Source organism: Danio rerio, chromosome 19 (genome assembly GCF_049306965.1).
Source record: "Danio rerio strain Tuebingen ecotype United States chromosome 19, GRCz12tu, whole genome shotgun sequence".
NCBI lineage: Eukaryota > Metazoa > Chordata > Actinopteri > Cypriniformes > Danionidae > Danio > Danio rerio.
Window position 1 is genome coordinate 1,527,501 of NC_133194.1, and position 17,829 is coordinate 1,545,329.

Below are 17,829 nucleotides of genomic sequence, written 5' to 3' on the forward strand. Positions count from 1 at the left end.
AACCCTACAGTCAAATTTGAGCAACATAATCAAACAAGCTAGAATATTAGACAGTCTACAACCTACAGCCAAGCTTTCACAATATAATCAGACAAGCTACAACATTAGAATCATAGAATCCAGAACAATCAGAACCCTACATTCAGACGGAAAAAATAATAATAATAATGAGAAAACAAAACATAATCAGACAAGCTAGAACATTACAATCTGGAAATTTACAGTCAGACTTTGACATAACTACTGTTTTTTGTCTGATTACATTGTAGATGTTTTACTGTATGGTTCTAGACTGTATAATAATCAGAAAACAATACAAAAACACAGCCTTGAATCCTGCAGTGAAAAATTACAACATAATTTAACATCAGACAAGTTAGAACATTGCTATCAATAGGATTAAATCCTAGCATAATTACTGGAACAATATCATCAGACAGTCTAGAACCTTACAGCCAATAATTTACAACATAATCAGACAAACTATCACACAGTCTAGAATCTTACAGTCAAATTAGAACAACATAAACAAACAAGTCTAGAATAGCAGACAGTCTAGAACCCTAATCAAACTTTTACACATAATTAGAAAAAAACTACAACTCAGTTATCAGACAGTCTAGAACCCTACAGTTAAACTTTTACAACATAATCAGAAAAACTACAACTCAGTTATCAGACAGTCTACGACCCTACAGTCAAATTAGAACAACATAATCAGACAAGGCTAGAATAGCAGACAGTCTAGAACCCTACAGCCAAACTTTTACAACATAATCAGAAAAACTAGAACACTGTAATCAGACAGTCTAGAACCATACAGGCAAATTAGAACAACATAATCAGACAAGGCTAGAATAGCAGACAGTTTAGAACCCTACAGCCAAACTTCTACAACATAATCAGAAAAACTAGAACACTGTAATCAGACAGTCTGGAACCCTACAGTCAAAATTAGAACAGCATAATCAGACAAGCCTAAAACAGCAGTTACTATTTTACAACATAATCACAAAAACTAGAACACTGTAATCAGACAGTCTAGAACCCTACAGTCAAATTTGAACCACGTAATCAGACAAGCTAGAATATCAGACAGTCTAGAACCAACAGCCAAGCTTTCACGATTTAATCAGAGAAGCTACAACATTACAATCATACAATCCAGAACAATTGGAACCCTACATTCAGACGAAAAAGAAATTAGAAAACAAAACATAATAAGACAAGCTAGAACACTACAATCTGGAAATTTTACAGTCAGACTTTTGCATAAATAATGTTTTTCTTTGATTACGTTGTAAATGGTTTATGTTTTAAATTATGTGTATGGTTAGACTGTATAATAATCAGAAAACAGTCATTGTTTTACAACATAATCAGACAAACCATGACACAGTCTAGAACCCTACAGTAAAACCTTTACCAACACAATAAAAACAAACTAGAACACTGTAATCAGACAGTCAAGAATCCTACAGTCAAATTAAATCAACATAATCAGACAAGCCACAACATACAGTCATACAATCTAGAACGCTTTAAAACATTCAGACAATACTAGAACTTTTAAGTGAGGTAAATCTGAACATCACAATCAGCTATGCTATATATTGTCAGACATAACAGAAGTCAATGACAACACATTTTGAAACCCAATACCCAAGCATGTAATCAGATGCAAACAAGTCCTACTGTATAATCAGACCTTAAACCGTCCTGTTCTCTTTCAGAAAATCTATTTCCCTCACAAACACTCCATCCCCAAAGCTGCAGCAGCAGTGTGACCTACAGGTCAAAGAGCTGGAGATGTTTTATATAAAGCGCTTTTCTAACCTTTAAAACATCTGACTCTTTATCAGTGCACCAGAACCCAGCGGAACAGAGAGGATAGCACATACACACGCAATTAAATTAAAGAGGAAAGATAGAAAAGAATTATTGATCCAGAGAGTTCGCAGTGCAAGACACAGCAGGACAAAGTGTCGTTCATTTGTCCTGAAACCAAACCGCAACGTGTGAGATGAGAGCTTTCCTGAGGGCCAATTTACTCTCCTGTATGTGTGTGTGTGTGTGTGTGTGTGTGTGTGTGTGTGTGTGTGTGTAAGAATGTGGGTTGTGCTGACAGTTAATATCCTTCTTTTTAGAATATGGTTCTGCGGTACCTGGAATCGATTACAGAGGGACGACAGGCGACGCTCCTCGCGGAAACTGCTGCATTCCCTCGGGCCTCTTACAGTCCACGGATGAAAACTGCTGAGCACAGAAACAGAGCATCTTTACTATCTCTCTAGTGTCTCCAGGACAGAGCAAACTGGACTTTGAACCCTTCTTACAGTCTATTTACAAAAACCCTAATCAGGCAAGCTAGAAAATTAGACAGTCGAGACTTTTATAGTCAAACTTTTGCAGTATAAACTCTTTTATTTTTTTCTGATTATATTATAAGGTCTCACTGTTGGTTCTAGACTGTATGATGATCAGAAAAATAAATCATTAGAATTATACAATCTAGAACCCTACAGTGGAACTTAATCAGACAAGTTAGAACATTATTCTCAGACAGGATAACTGGAACAATATCATCACACAGTCTGGAACCCTATAGTCAATATTCTACAACATAATCAGACACACAGTCTAGAACCCTGGAATGAAACTTTTACAACACAATCACATAAAACTAGAATACTGTAATCAGACAGTCTAGAATTACAACAAACAGACAAGCTAGAATATCAGTCTAGAACATATCAGTCAAACTATTTCAACATAATCAGAACAATTATACAGTCTAGAACAATTAGGACCCTACTTTCTGTCACGGTTGTGGTGGGGAAAAGGGGAAAAAGGAGCGAGGACTCAAGTGCAAAGAAACAATGGGTATTTATTAATAATAAAATAAAAATAAAAAGCAAAACAAAACTACCCCGAGGGGGAAAACATTAACAAAACTCACAAACTTGGCTCAACAAGAACAAGGCAAGACTGGATCAGGAACACGGGGAGTGTAGACAACGAACTCGCAAAGGACTGAAAACATGAGGGGGATTATAAAGCAAAAAAGTAAATTGACACACAGGTGAACACAATTAACTAATAATGGGTTGACAAGGAGGGTGGGACTAGACAATAGACGGGAGAGCGCATGACACAGAGAGACAATACAAGCCATGCGCTCACATAACACAACACTGAAGCACACGACAAAAGCACGTGACCAATGTAAACACCGAGCCATGTGCTTTGACAAAAGACGCAAGACACGAGCACACGATGAATGAAAACACTCACCATGCGCTCACATATGCAGCATGCATGCTTCATCCCAGCGCCGACCAAAACCGAAACCAACAAGACTGAGACGCTGGGAATGAAACACCATGCTGCTGACAGACGAAAACACAAACACGAGTACAAGAGCGCACGCGTCTGAGGGACGCAGAGCGCGCGCGCGGCCGCGTCAAGCAGAAGCGCGCACACTCTGCGTACACCCACGACGGCGCGCGCGCACACAGAGACAGAAACAGGACCGGACATGGGTAGTGTCAGAGCTCTGCCACCAAAACAAGAATTTACAAAGACCAGAGTGGCAGAACCCTGACAACTTTCAGACAAATCTAGAACAAATAGTAAGACAACAAAAACATAATCAGACAAGATAGAACATTACACAGTCTACAATTTTATAGTCAAATGTTTTATTTTCCTTCTGATTATGTTGTAATAGTTTGACTGTAGGTTCAAGATGGTGTGTTAATCAGAAAAATAAAGCATAATCATACAATCTAGAACCCTACAGTTAAATGTAATCAGACATTATCCACAGACAGTCTGAAACTAGCAAATAAACTAGAACAATATCATCACACAATCTAGAACCCTACAGTGAAACGTTTACAACACAATCAGAAAAAAACTAGAACACTGTAATCAGACAGTCTAGAACCTTTTACAACATAATCAGACAAGCTTAAACATTACACTTATACGATCTAGACCAATTAGAACCCGACATTCAGACAAAACCAGAACAAATAGTGAGATAACAAAAACGTAATCAGACAAGCTAAAACATTACACCGCTTCGAATGTCAAACTTTCACATTGTAATTTTTTTTTCTGATTATGTTGTAAAAAATTCACTGTTTGCTTCTAGACTGTGTGATCCAGAAAACATAATTAAACAATCTAGAACCCTACAGTAAACATAATCAGACAAGTTACAACATTATCCTCAGGCAGTCTAAAACTCTACAAACTACAACAATCAAACAAACTACAACCATTTCATCAGATAGTCTAGAACCCTACAGTCAATATTTTATTACATAATCAGACAAACTATCACACATTCTAGAACCCTACAGTGAAACGTTTACAAAACAATCAGAAAGACTAGAACCACTGTAATCAGACTCTGTAATCAGTCCAGAATAACAACAAACAGGCAAACTAGCATCAATCAAGTCAGACAGTTGGAACATTATCCTCAAAAACTAGAAAACAAGCTAGAACAATATCATCAGACAGTCTGGAACCCGTTAATAATTTACAACATGATCAGACAAAATATCACAGTCTAGAACCCTACAGTGAAACATTTACAACACAATTAGATAAAACAAGAACACTATAATCAGACAGTCTAGAATTACAACAGTATAAACAATAGTTAGATTATCAGACTAGAACACTACAGTCAAACATTTACAACATAGTCAGACAAGCTAGAACATTAGACAGTCTAGAATATTATAGTCAAACTTTTACAATATAAACTGTTTTTTTTTTTTTTTTGTCAAAGAAAAAAATCACTGTATGGTTCTAGACTGGGTGATTCAGAAAACACTATAATCATACAATCTAGAACCCTACAGTGAAATGTAATCAGACAAGTTAGAACATTATCCTCAGACAGTCTGAAACTCCAGCCTGATCTCACAAGAAAACGTAAGTATTTTACGTTTTGCCAGTTTAGTGGCTAATTCGTACGAATTCGTACGAGTTCAGTCGTACGAAATGGCACGATTTTAAAAAGGAGGCGTGGCACCTGACCCCACCCCTAACCCCAACCGTCATTGGGGGATAAGGAAATCATACTAAATTGTACGAATTAGATCGTACGAATTCATACGAATTAGCCACTAAATGAAAAAGTTACGAATTGCCGAGAGATTGTGTTAGAAACTCTTCAAACTACAACAATCAAGCTAGAACAATATCATCAGACAGTCTAGAACCCTACAGTCAGACTTTTACAAAGTAACCAGACAATCTAAAACATTACAATGATACAATTTCAATGTCAAATCTTCACATTTTAACATTTGTTTTCTGATTATATTGTAAAAAAAATCACTGTATGGTTCTAGATTGTATAATTATTAGAACACACTATTATCATACAATCTAGAATCCTATAATGAAACTTAAACAAGTTACAACATTATCCTGAGACAGTCTGAAACTCTACAAACTCTGACAAACTAGAACAAGATCATCAGACAGTCTAGAACCCTACAGTCAATAATTTACAACATAATAAGACAAACTATAACAGTCTAGAACCCCACAGTGAAACTTTTACAACACAATCAGAAAAACTAGAACACAGTCTAGAATTAGGGTCTGTCTGATTTCAGTGTTCTAGTTTTTCTGATGTAAAATAAATTATTTCAGAAACTACACAATTATTATATTATATTATATTATATTATATTATATTATATTATATTATATTATATTATATTATATATAACACATATATTTAAAAAGTAGCATCTATTAGTCTTTACATAGTTTTGCATCAGCTTGATCTTGCTTGAAGTCTTAATGCATTTTTTAGTTTTTCTAACCGTACGCTTTAAACTCCTCTGCGAAAGATAGACGTTTCCCCTTTAAATAGCTCTAAGTTAGTTAAACTCTCACTTTTAGTTCCACTCTCCACACAGTTTTATAGTCTTGCAAGAAAATGCAGAGAAGTGTTATTCAGAAAAGCCCTTGAGACGCATTAAACCCACACAGAATCTGCCCACAGAAACTCATCAGATTTACACCCAATTCCAGCAGCCGCCATTCACAAACTCCACCGCACTGAACGTCCCCGCACTCCTTATATCCCTATTCAATATTGTGGCTCATCAGATCAGGCTTTCAGCTGCCAGTCAGGTTAATACTCTCAGTTTTATTTAACATGTTTAGTTTATATGCATGCATACACATGTCATTTTGTCAGCTCAGTATCGGGTAGCTCCTGTAAAAATAGAAATGCTACTAACTTCACCAGATATTTTCCAGAGGTTTGACAGAAGCTGTTTTAAAAATAGTGTTACATGGTCCAATAATAAGGTGATTTGTCCAGCGAGCAGCAGTCTAGCACGGGGAAATGCTGCATCACTGTTTTTGTTTTGTCATTGCAGACTTTATTTGGTGAATGAATCGTCTGCTATAGTTTACTGTGCAGTCCGCTTCGGTTCCGTTAATTTGACATGGTTTTATTTTCTGCCTTATTTTCATTTCCTATTTGCATATACAGCAGGGAAAATAAGTATTGAACACATTGTCATGTTTTTTCCTGGGAATATTATTTACAAAGGAGCTGTTGACGTGGAATTGAACCAGATTTTGGTAAACACCCAAACAATACAAGCATAAAAATAAACCAAAACAGAAGCGATCTGAAAAATGGGTTACAGTCTGTGTAATAACAATGGAATGACAGAAGGAGAAAGTCCTGAACTATTAAAATGTATTTAATACTTTATATAAAGGCTTTTTTTTTTGGTGAAGACAACTACAGTATCATATGTAGAATGAAGTCACATGCATTGCTCAGGTGTCAAAATCTTGATGCTTCGGTGGGTCTCGTGTATCAAATCTGAGACTTATTTTGTATTCTCTATTGGATTCGGAACAGGTGATTGGCTGGGCCATTCTACAGCTAGATTTTCTTTCTTTGGAAGCATTTGAGAGATTCCTTGGTTGTTTTGGATCATTGTCTTGCTGAAATGGTTTCATCTTCATCCTCCTGCTAATGTAGATGTTGGACTGAAGCAGCTGATGTTCATTTACACTGAGGAAGGGCACTTGCTGAAGAACTACTGAGAGACTTCAGCTGCTGTCTGGGCTTTCACTGCTGAACTACACCTCCCTTGCTTCATGTGTTCAATACCTTTTCCCTGCATTATTTCATTTTATTACACATTACTTAATTTGTATAGATTTGTTGTATTTGCATGTAGGGATTTCTTTGGTTGTTACCAACATCCAGGAAAAATTCAACGGCACCTTTAAAAATATGCTTTCTGAGAAAAATGGTGATGTTTTCAACACTTATTTTCCATGCTGTTTTTTTTTATTGTTTTTTAAATGTATTTATTTACATTAAATTTCATAAAAGTAAATAGCTGGCTTGTCAAACTGACAATCAAAGAGCAAATTACTTTTGGAAACTGCAATTACTGTAATTTAGAAACTGCTCATATACATAAAAGATGTACATGAAAGATAATAGTTTGTTCTCAAAATAAATCCAATAAGTATTACTGAAATCTGACAAACGTATATATACACACTGTGTTTAAAATATGCAATTGAGCATTTAAAAAAATCAGAATATAATTTGTAAATAGTTATAAATAGCTATAAAAATAGTAAAATAATCAATTTAAAAAGGAAAATAAACATATAGACAAAATAAAAGCCAATAACTTAATATTTAAAACTGAAAAATTACCATGTTGCCCATTTAAATAATTTCTATAATCCATAAAAAACATTATTATTAATATTATTATTATTATTATTATTATTATTATTATTAATAATAATAAAATTAATAATAATAATAATAATAATAATAATAATAATAACAATAATAATAATAAAAAATCAAAATATCAAGTAATTGTTTTTTCATGTTTATTTATTTTAACAATTAAAAAAAATCCTTAAATACATGTAAATATTTAAAAAAATACACGCTCAAAAAATATTTTTGCAATCAACACAATTCTGGAGAGTTTTTTGGGGGGGACAACTTAATTTTTTCATGTTCAATCTACTTCAATTAGTAAAAACAATTAAATTAAGTTCCTCGATTTGTGTTAGGAAAACATGAAGAAATTGTGTGGAACCCAACATTTTTGACAATGCACACGCACACATTAAAACACTCATTCTTTAGTTTCACAAACCTCACATCGGGAGTTATATTAGACTTTGAATAGATTTTATACATGAAATCTATTGACACCTTAAAGCTTCACATTAGTTACTGCAGCCACTTCTTCAACACCTCAGCTTGCCTGAAGCCAAACTAGTCTAAATGATGAGTAAACCATGCAGCTTGTCAATCGACATCTTTAAAGACCGCTTCACAGATTAAAACACTCCCTGGAGTAAATAAATCCCAGTGTTTCCACATGACCTTTGACCCTTTGAGTATTTGTTCACACCAGCATTATAGAGACAAACATGCCAAACATTTAAATCAACTCAAGGGGAACAGAAAGCGAAGGTCATAACTCTTCAGCCCCTCGCGATATTATTGATTATATTGAAGCATCGCTTGATTCATTACATTCAGATTAACTCAGTCCGATCGGAGGCTGGTTTCTGCATGGATTAGCTGCATGCATCTTCATTAACCAGTCCTTTTAGAAGTCAATTAAAGTGACTCAAAGATGTGTTTTTATTATTAGCCCATTATTTTCCCTGATTTCTGTTTAACGGAAAGAACATTTATATATATTATAACACATTTCTAATCATAATAGTTTATTAACTCATCTCTAATAACTGATTCATTTTCTCTTTGTCATGATGACAGCACATAATATTGGACTAGATATTCTTCTAGTATTGAGCTGAAAGTGACATTTAAAGGCTTCACTAGGGTAATTAGGGTAAAGTTAGGGTAATTGTGCAAGTCATTGTATAACAGTGGTTTCTTCTGTAGACAATCCAAAACAAATATTCAACCCAGGCTCATTGCGGATCCGCATCCAGGTCTACATTTCTGGGGACAGCAAAATATGTAACCAGAGGTACAACTTCTCACGGTTTTTGTTTTTGCAAATCCAGGGGCCGCTGTGTACATTTTTTGATGATCTCAAATTTCCAACATTTTGCAGCTGCAGGCTCAGAGACCCAACTGCATGCTCAGGCCAGCTCTTATAGATTATCGTTAGAGTTAGAGTCCAATGTTACTACTTGCTAAAGTGTCAAGATGTCCTTGCTGCAGTCTGTTATCACGATGATACTGGATCAGGTTCAATATGTATGGACATTGTATCGCCCACCAAGATAACGCCCATACTACTGTGACGGTTGGGTTTAAGGTACACTGTAAAAAAAAATCTGTAATTTTATGGTTTATTTCGGCAGCTGGGAGGCCCCAAAAAAGTAAAATAACAGGTGTTGAATAACAAAAATTTACCATAAAATAATGGGTATTAAATTATAGAAATTTTTTATTTAATTTACTGGTAAATTTCTGTAATTTAACCCCTGTTATTTTACAGTAAATTTCTGTAATTTAACCCCTGTTATTTTACAGTAAATTTCTGTAATTTAACCCCTGTTATTTTACAGTAAATTTCTGTAATTTAACCCCTGTTATTTTACAGTAAATTTCTGTAATTTAACCCCTGTTATTTTACAGTAAATTTCTGTAATTTAACCCCTGTTATTTTACAGTAAATTTCTGTAATTTAACCCCTGTTATTTTACAGTAAATTTCTGTAATTTAACCCCTGTTATTTTACAGTAAATTTCTTTAATTTAACCCCTGTTATTTTACTGTAAATTTCTGTAATTTAACCCCTGTTATTTTACAGTAAATTTCTGTAATTTAACCCCTGTTATTTTAAAGTAAATTTCTGTAATTTAACCCGTTATTTTACAGTAAATTTCTGTAATTTAACCTCTGTTATTTTACAGTAAATTTCTGTAATTTAATCCCTGTTATTTTACAGTAAATTTCTGTAATTTAACCCCTGTTATTTTACAGTAAATTTCTGTAATTTAACCCCTGTTATTTTACAGTAAATTTCTGTAATTTAACCCCTGTTATTTTACAGTAAATTTCTGTAATTTAACCCCTGTTATTTTACAGTAAATTTCTGTAATTTAACCCCTGTTATTTTACAGTAAATTTCTGTAATTTAACCCCTGTTATTTTACAGTAAATTTCTGTAATTTAACCCCTGTTATTTTACAGTAAATTTCTGTAATTTAACCCCTGTTATTTTACAGTAAATTTCTGTAATTTAACCCCTGTTATTTTACAGTAAATTTCTGTAATTTAACCCCTGTTATTTTACAGTAAATTTCTGTAATTTAACCCCTGTTATTTTACAGTAAATTTCTGTAATTTAACCCCTGTTATTTTACAGTAAATTTCTGTAATTTAACCTCTGTTATTTTACAGTAAATTTCTGTAATTTAACCCCTGTTATTTTACAGTAAATTTCTGTAATTTAACCCCTGTTATTTTACAGTAAATTTCTGTAATTTAACCCCTGTTATTTTACAGTAAATTTCTGTAATTTAACCCCTGTTATTTTACAGTAAATTTCTGTAATTTAACCCCTGTTATTTTACAGTAAATTTCTGTAATTTAACCCCTGTTATTTTACAGTAAATTTCTGTAATTTAACCCCTGTTATTTTACAGTAAATTTCTTTAATTTAACCCCTGTTATTTTACAGTAAATTTCTGTAATTTAACCCCTGTTATTTTATAGTAAATTTCTGTAATTTAACCCCTGTTATTTTAAAGTAAATTTCTGTAATTTAACCCATGTTATTTTACAGTAAATTTCTGTAATTTAACCTCTGTTATTTTACAGTAAATTTCTGTAATTTAATCCCTGTTATTTTACAGTAAATTTCTGTAATTTAACCCCTGTTATTTTACAGTAAATTTCTGTAATTTAACCCCTGTTATTTTACAGTAAATTTCTGTAATTTAACCCCTGTTATTTTACAGTAAATTTCTGTAATTTAACCTCTGTTATTTTACAGTAAATTTCTGTAATTTAACCCCTGTTATTTTACAGTAAATTTCTGTAATTTAACCTCTGTTATTTTACAGTAAATTTCTGTAATTTAATCCCTGTTATTTTACAGTAAATTTCTGTAATTTAACCCCTGTTATTTTACAGTAAATTTCTGTAATTTAACCCCTGTTATTTTACAGTAAATTTCTGTAATTTAACCCCTGTTATTTTACAGTAAATTTCTGTAATTTAACCTCTGTTATTTTAAAGTAAATTTCTGTAATTTAACCTCTGTTATTTTACAGTAAATTTCTGTAATTTAACCCCTGTTATTTTACAGTAAATTTCTGTAATTTAACCCCTGTTATTTTACAGTAAATTTCTGTAATTTAACCCCTGTTATTTTACAGTAAATTTCTGTAATTTAACCCCTGTTATTTTACTGTAAATTTCTGTAATTTAACCCCTGTTATTTTACTGTAAATTTCTGTAATTTAACCCCTGTTATTTTACAGTACATTTTTGTATTTATTCTCTGTAATTTAATGGCTGTAATTTTACTTCTTTTTCCAGCACCCCAGCAGCCGAAATAAACCATAAAATTACAGTGTAGGGGAAGTGTAGGCGATTGTCCATTATGTAGCAGACCTAGTCCTTACTGCAGCCTGCAGCTTGATGACGTACTGGACTGTCTTAAAAGTGCTGGTCTGAGTGTGCAGTCCTCTTCTCATGTAAATCCACCAGAGGGCGCAATATACACTTCAGCTTGCTGTTGACTGACTGCCCGACTAACCTATCCACCCCTTCCCCAAACCCAACCAATAGTGTTTACAAAAGCAATCTAGAAAAATAAAAGTCGTTGTGGCTGCATAATTTCACCACTTTTTCAGCCTGTTGTTCATTTATTTATTTGTTTATTTGCTTTTTATTTAGTAAGTTTCTGTTACCGTTCTTCGCCAAACTCGAACCCTGTTGTTACCGTCAACTCGCTCCGGGTCTAAAGTCTGCAGACCTACTCGTTGAACAACTGGAAAAACTGTTAACACCGGAAAGTTCGTCCATACAGAGGTAAATGGTCAGCTAGTAGCGCTAAAAAGAGCAGAAGCCGTCGACGGTATAATACAATGCTATAGTGTTCATTTTTTAAAGAAGAAATAGCCAGATGTACCTTTGGCTACATAATTGGCACTCTCCAGAAATGTAGACAGGGGTACATATCCACAATGAACCTGTTTAATAACATTAAAATAAGTTTTCAAAAATGAACTGCTTTTATTCTAGATGAAATAAAACCAATAAGAGTTTCTCCAGAAGATAAAATATTATAGGAAATACCATGAAAAAATCCTGAAGCTGTTCAACATCATTTGAAAACTATTTAAAATTTTAATATCTAATAACTGTAGCCAAAGCTGGCTGAACTGATCAATACGCAGAGCTCAGGTCGAGGGAAAAAGTGATTTGCATTGAAATCAGACGCACAGAAGAGTCCGCAGGTGGTTTCATTTCTCCCTCTGTGACACGAAGCGCCATCAATTACAGGAATCACGGCCGATATATTCCCTTCGCTATTGATTAGACGCAAAAATGGAGACATTCAATTATGGCTAATTGGGTTTGATTAACATATGCAGCAGATGATTGTGGCGCGCCACAGGGACTCAGAGACGATCCTACAATCAGACACTCCTGACCCCAACTGATAAGAAGGATTCATTGAATTTTACTACATTTTTTTAAGGTAAGCGGTTGTAAACAATTAATATGGGCTGAATTGAAACAAACTAATTGAATTGAGTAATGTTCAACTTCCTTTATTTGTTTAAATTCAGCCCATATAAATAGTTTGCAGCCGCTTGCCTTACAAACATTTAGGAAATCCATTGAATCTTTTTGTGTGTAGCGCCTTTGTGTGCTTCCCTGCTTTAAACTTTCACGAAGATGAAGAATGTGTGGATGAATTATTGAAGGTGGATCCTGAGAACTGAATCAGGTCATCAGGTTTGAAGTGACACTGAACTCTCAGAGCTTCGTATAAAAACCAGCCAGAGTTTCTGATGTCTCACATATTTCCATACTCCTGCAGCAGGGAGCTACTTTTTCCAGATATGAAGAGAGCTCTTTTATGTCAGAGCTTTTTTTTATATATTTATTTTTTTATGGGTGATTTAGAAAGCCAATATTGTTAATACATAGGCAAAGTCAGAATTATTAGCCCTCTTGAATTATTAACCTCTCTGTATATTTTTTGTTGAACATATTTCTAAGCATAATAGTGTTAATAACTCATCTCTAATAACTGATTTCTTTTCTCTTTGCCATGATGTCAGCACATAAAATTAGACTAGATATTCTTCAACATACTAGTAATCAGCTTAAAGTGACATTTAAGGGGGTAATTAGGGTAAAGTTAGGGTAATTAGGCAAGTCATTGTATAACAGTGGTTTGTTCTGGAGACAAAATACTGACCTTAAAATGGGTTTTAAAAATTAAAATCTGCTTTTATTCCAGCTGAAATAAAACAAATCAGACTTGCTCCAGTAGAAAAATATTATAGAAAATACTGTGAATAATTCCTGAATCTGAAAAAAAAAATTCACTAAAGGGCGAATAATTCTGACCACATGTATATTGTGTTAATATACCGTGCATTTTAGTAAGGTTTTGTTATATTATTATTAGTGGAGGGCTGTTATCGGCATTAACGCGAGACTCTTATCGGGCGATTAAAAAAATATGGCCGTTAATCTATTCTGAAAGTTGGGTTGGGAGCTGGGTCTGTTCTACGCAAGTCCTACTGTGAAATTACAGCATCAAACGTGACGTGCTGACATGGATGCAGTTCAATAGAGTGAATCTGATTATTGTCAGCTCCACATCTAACTATCAGGCACCTTCTTGCGTTCCAGTAAAACATACGCAGTGGCGTAGCGGACGGGCCTGCAGGGCACACACTGCGAGGGGGGCTAGATATGAGTATGAGTAGGGGGCCCCGCGTCGTCACGATTTTCAATAATTGTAAATCCGGCAACCGCAATAATCAAACTCTTGGGAACAACTGTGGTCGGAACCATAGACTGTAAAATATTTGGACGTAGTATCCGTGACGTCACCCATAGGTTTCTAAAGAGCGCAAAAGAAGCCACAAGTAGGCGCGGCCAACCGTCGCCATTTTGTTCGCGCGTCATCACACCCACGGCGGGATACCAAACATGGGCAAAGAGGCGGAGAGAGGGCGGAGCTACAGACGCATGCTGCATTTAGCTTGGACCTGGTTCAGACACCTGGTTTACTTTGGGAGAAACGCTTAATACTTCATCACCTGTGACTCGTTTGTGTTCTGACCACTTGTGCTTGGCTGTACACTATATCAATAAAGTGTTTAGACTTTTAAAAACACTGCTGTAATACATTGAGCCACTCAACATTGTTCTTATGACGTTTCTCAACAGGAGGAAAACGCGAATTACATCCAAACACTTCAGATATAGTCTGTGTTAGTTAATGTAAGACTATTGATGAACTCCAGCATAACACTGTATGACAACGCTTCAGATGACTGTTCTAGAGCCTAGAGCTACTCAATCTGACAGATTCTGGAGTGCATTACAGCTCTAAATATAAATATAAACGATAAATGATCTTAAATAAAACAAATACATGTATAGAGATGGTATATAAGTATATAACTTTACTCACATGGGAAACGGAGGCCACGTGAACGGTTTGTGAGCGCAATTAAGTGCACCCAGCATGACATTCCATCAAATAATTGTAGGAAACAAGTCCAAAAGGCAGTCGACTGTGTAAAGCCACATAAAACAACACAGAAATACGATAAATATGCCGAGTTCAGTGGATAATCTGCAGGATTCAGCTGAGGTGACGTGACGGCGACCAACGAGACCTAGCTGTCAATCAAGTGACCACGCCCTTAATTATGCAAACTTAATATAACTTAATATAAAGGAAACGGATGAGTTATAAAAAAATTTACCCCCTCACAGTTGTCATGAAGGGTAATATTAGCTGTATTAACCAAAATCTTTTTTTGTAGCAGGCTGTAAACACCTTTTTTTCTGCTGTAAAGTTGGCCATTCTAACAGTGGGCTCAATTGAAATTTGCTCTGTTTTGGAGCCAGGAGCGGCCAGGACTAGCGGAATTTCGGATGAATTGCAGTTTTAGTTACTTCCGTATTGGCTTCCTGAGAGAAAGCGGGAGGTTGCCGCTTGGTCGGAACCAAAGTTCACAGGTCTGTGTTCTCTGAACTCCTCTCAAGCGGTGGACTACTTCATTCTGATTGCTTGCCGCCGAACCGCGTCATAGCTCATACCATAAAGTTGACTTGATTTCAACTCTCCTCGACGCCCACACCGGAGAAGACGCGCCGCGCTGTTTCTCGCCGCCGGTTCTTATTGTAAATGAATGACTTCTGGCTACTTTGACGCTCTCGCTGCTTTCGGTTTGTGATCGCTCCTCAGTTTGTGAAGGCTTCCCCGCGTTGTCGCTCCACCCCGCCTCCCTCGCTTCCCCGTGGTGTCTCACCAAATCATCAATTATTACCATCAATTCTCATTTGAGTATTAGTAGACTGTCTGCTTAATATCTGCTGACGCTGCTCCTTCAACAGACATTTAACTGATTATGAGACACTTTGCAAGTACATGTCATCTTACACTAACCCTAACCCCAACCTAACAGTCTACTTATGTAACTTAAATCCAACAATATGCGTTAAAGGGACCATCAAATTAAAGTGATATCCATTTTCCTTTGGCTTGGTCTCTTATTTATCAGTGGTCGCCACAGCGGAATGAACCGCTAACTATTCCAGCATATATCTTTACGCAGAAGATGTCCTTCTTGCTGCAACCCAGTACTGGGAAACACCCATTCACAAACACACTCTCATAGACATACAGCTCATTTTAGTTTCCTCAATTCCCCTAGAGCACATGTGTGTGGACTGTGGGGGAAACCGGAGCACCCGGAGGAAACCCACGCCAACATGCAGAATTTTTGAGTGTGTATCATTCTTTTCGTCCTATATGTAGTTTTGTGTGTGTGTGTGTTGAAGTGGGACAGCTGAGTTCCCTCCTCTGTTAAAGCATGACTCGATCTGGGCCGAGCAGTGTTCTTCTCCCAGCAGACACAGAAACACATGTGAACATGCATGCTGACCTTTCACGGGCTCCAGGCGAAAACACTCTGACAAACGAGAGTCAACAGCCAGCATCTGTGTGTGTGTGTGTGTGTGTGTGTGTGTGTGTGTGTGTCTCCTGAGTGCCGCATCCTCGTGTAAGTTGCTTGATGTTGTCCGGCCTCTGAGCTGCTGAAATATACATACACCTGCTCTCAGCATCTGCTGACTGGAAAACTGAGAAACACATAGACACTGCACCCCGTGAACCAAACTGAGTCATGAACGCAGAATAAGTAAATAAATAAAATAACATTCAAGAGTTGATGCAGCATCTGGATCCAGATATATATATATATATATATATGTAAAAAACCTGACTGTAGAAATGAAGAAACAGCTAAAACTAATGCTTTTCTGTTGGTGTTTTCATAATTATGAGTGCAGTTGTTGCACTTTTATTAAATTGTGTTACTACTTTTTTCTCTTCTTTAATTTGCTTTATGTATTGTTTAGGGAGTAAGAAAATCACGAAAAGTGTCTGACTATAAAACAATGGTAAAAATCATGACAACAAGTGTTTGTTACTTTAATTTCAACCAAATGAAAGAGGTTTACCTAACAAATAAGACTTAATGTTTTTTTATTCGCTTTGACTTGATTGCGATTATTGTGAGGTTGTAATTATTAGAAATGCTCATTTGATTTTAATTTGAATAAAAGGATGAGTGAGAAATTAAACAGCATTATTTCATTTCTTTATTATTTTATTATTGTTTTTTATTTTATTATTGTATTTTATTGTTGATTATTATTTTTTTTCATTATTGTTTATTATGTGTGTTTATTTGATTATTGTTTATTTTTTTATATTTTTTTATATTGTTTTATATTGTATTTTATTTTAGGTTATTTTTTATTATGGTTTATTTTTTTGTTTTATTATTTTTTATCATTTTATTTTATTATTCTTAGTTTTTATTTTGTTATAGATTTTTTGTATTTTGCTTTATTTTTTATTTTATTCTACATTTTTTATCATTACATTTTAATATTGTTTAATATTTTAATTTATTTTATTATTGTTTATTTTATTTTTTCATTTAATTTAACTTTATTTTATTGTTGTTTATAACTTTTATTTTATTTTATTATTTTTCTTTATTTTATTATTATTTATTATTTTTATATAATTGTATTTTTATTAAACAAAAAACATTATTATTGTTTATGCTTTTTCGTTTTATTATTTATATTTATTGTATTTTATTATTGTTTATTTTTTCATTATTATTATTATTCATTTATTCATTCATTACCACAGCGGAATGAACCACCAACTTATCCAGCATATGTTTTAAGCAGCGGATATGTTTGCCCTTCCAGCTGCAACCCATCACTGGGAAACCTCCATACACACTGATTCACACACATCTACTACGGACAATTTAGCTTATGCAATTCCTCTATGGAGCATGTGTTTGGACTGTGGGGGAAACCGGAGCACCCGAAGAAAACCCACGCCAACACGAGGAGAACATGCAAACTCCACACAGAAACTCCAACTGACCAAGCCGGGAATCAAACCAGCGACCTTCTTGCTGTGAGGTGATTTTTTACTTTTTATTTTCATTTTATTTATCTTATCTAGACCAGAGACTCAACAGAACACTCGAATGTTT

The 17,829-nt window shown here is 34.7% G+C and overlaps 1 long non-coding RNA gene across 1 annotated transcript in view; it reads right to left on the bottom strand.

Annotated features, from left to right (window-relative positions):
• Positions 1–17,829, bottom strand: part of LOC137488455 (uncharacterized) — a 138,273-nt gene that overhangs the window by 91,906 nt on the left and 28,538 nt on the right. Inside the window, exon 3 of the long non-coding RNA XR_011007486.2 lies at positions 2,166–2,253. This is a non-coding gene — a long non-coding RNA (uncharacterized lncRNA). The remainder of the gene's footprint in view (positions 1–2,165; positions 2,254–17,829) is intronic.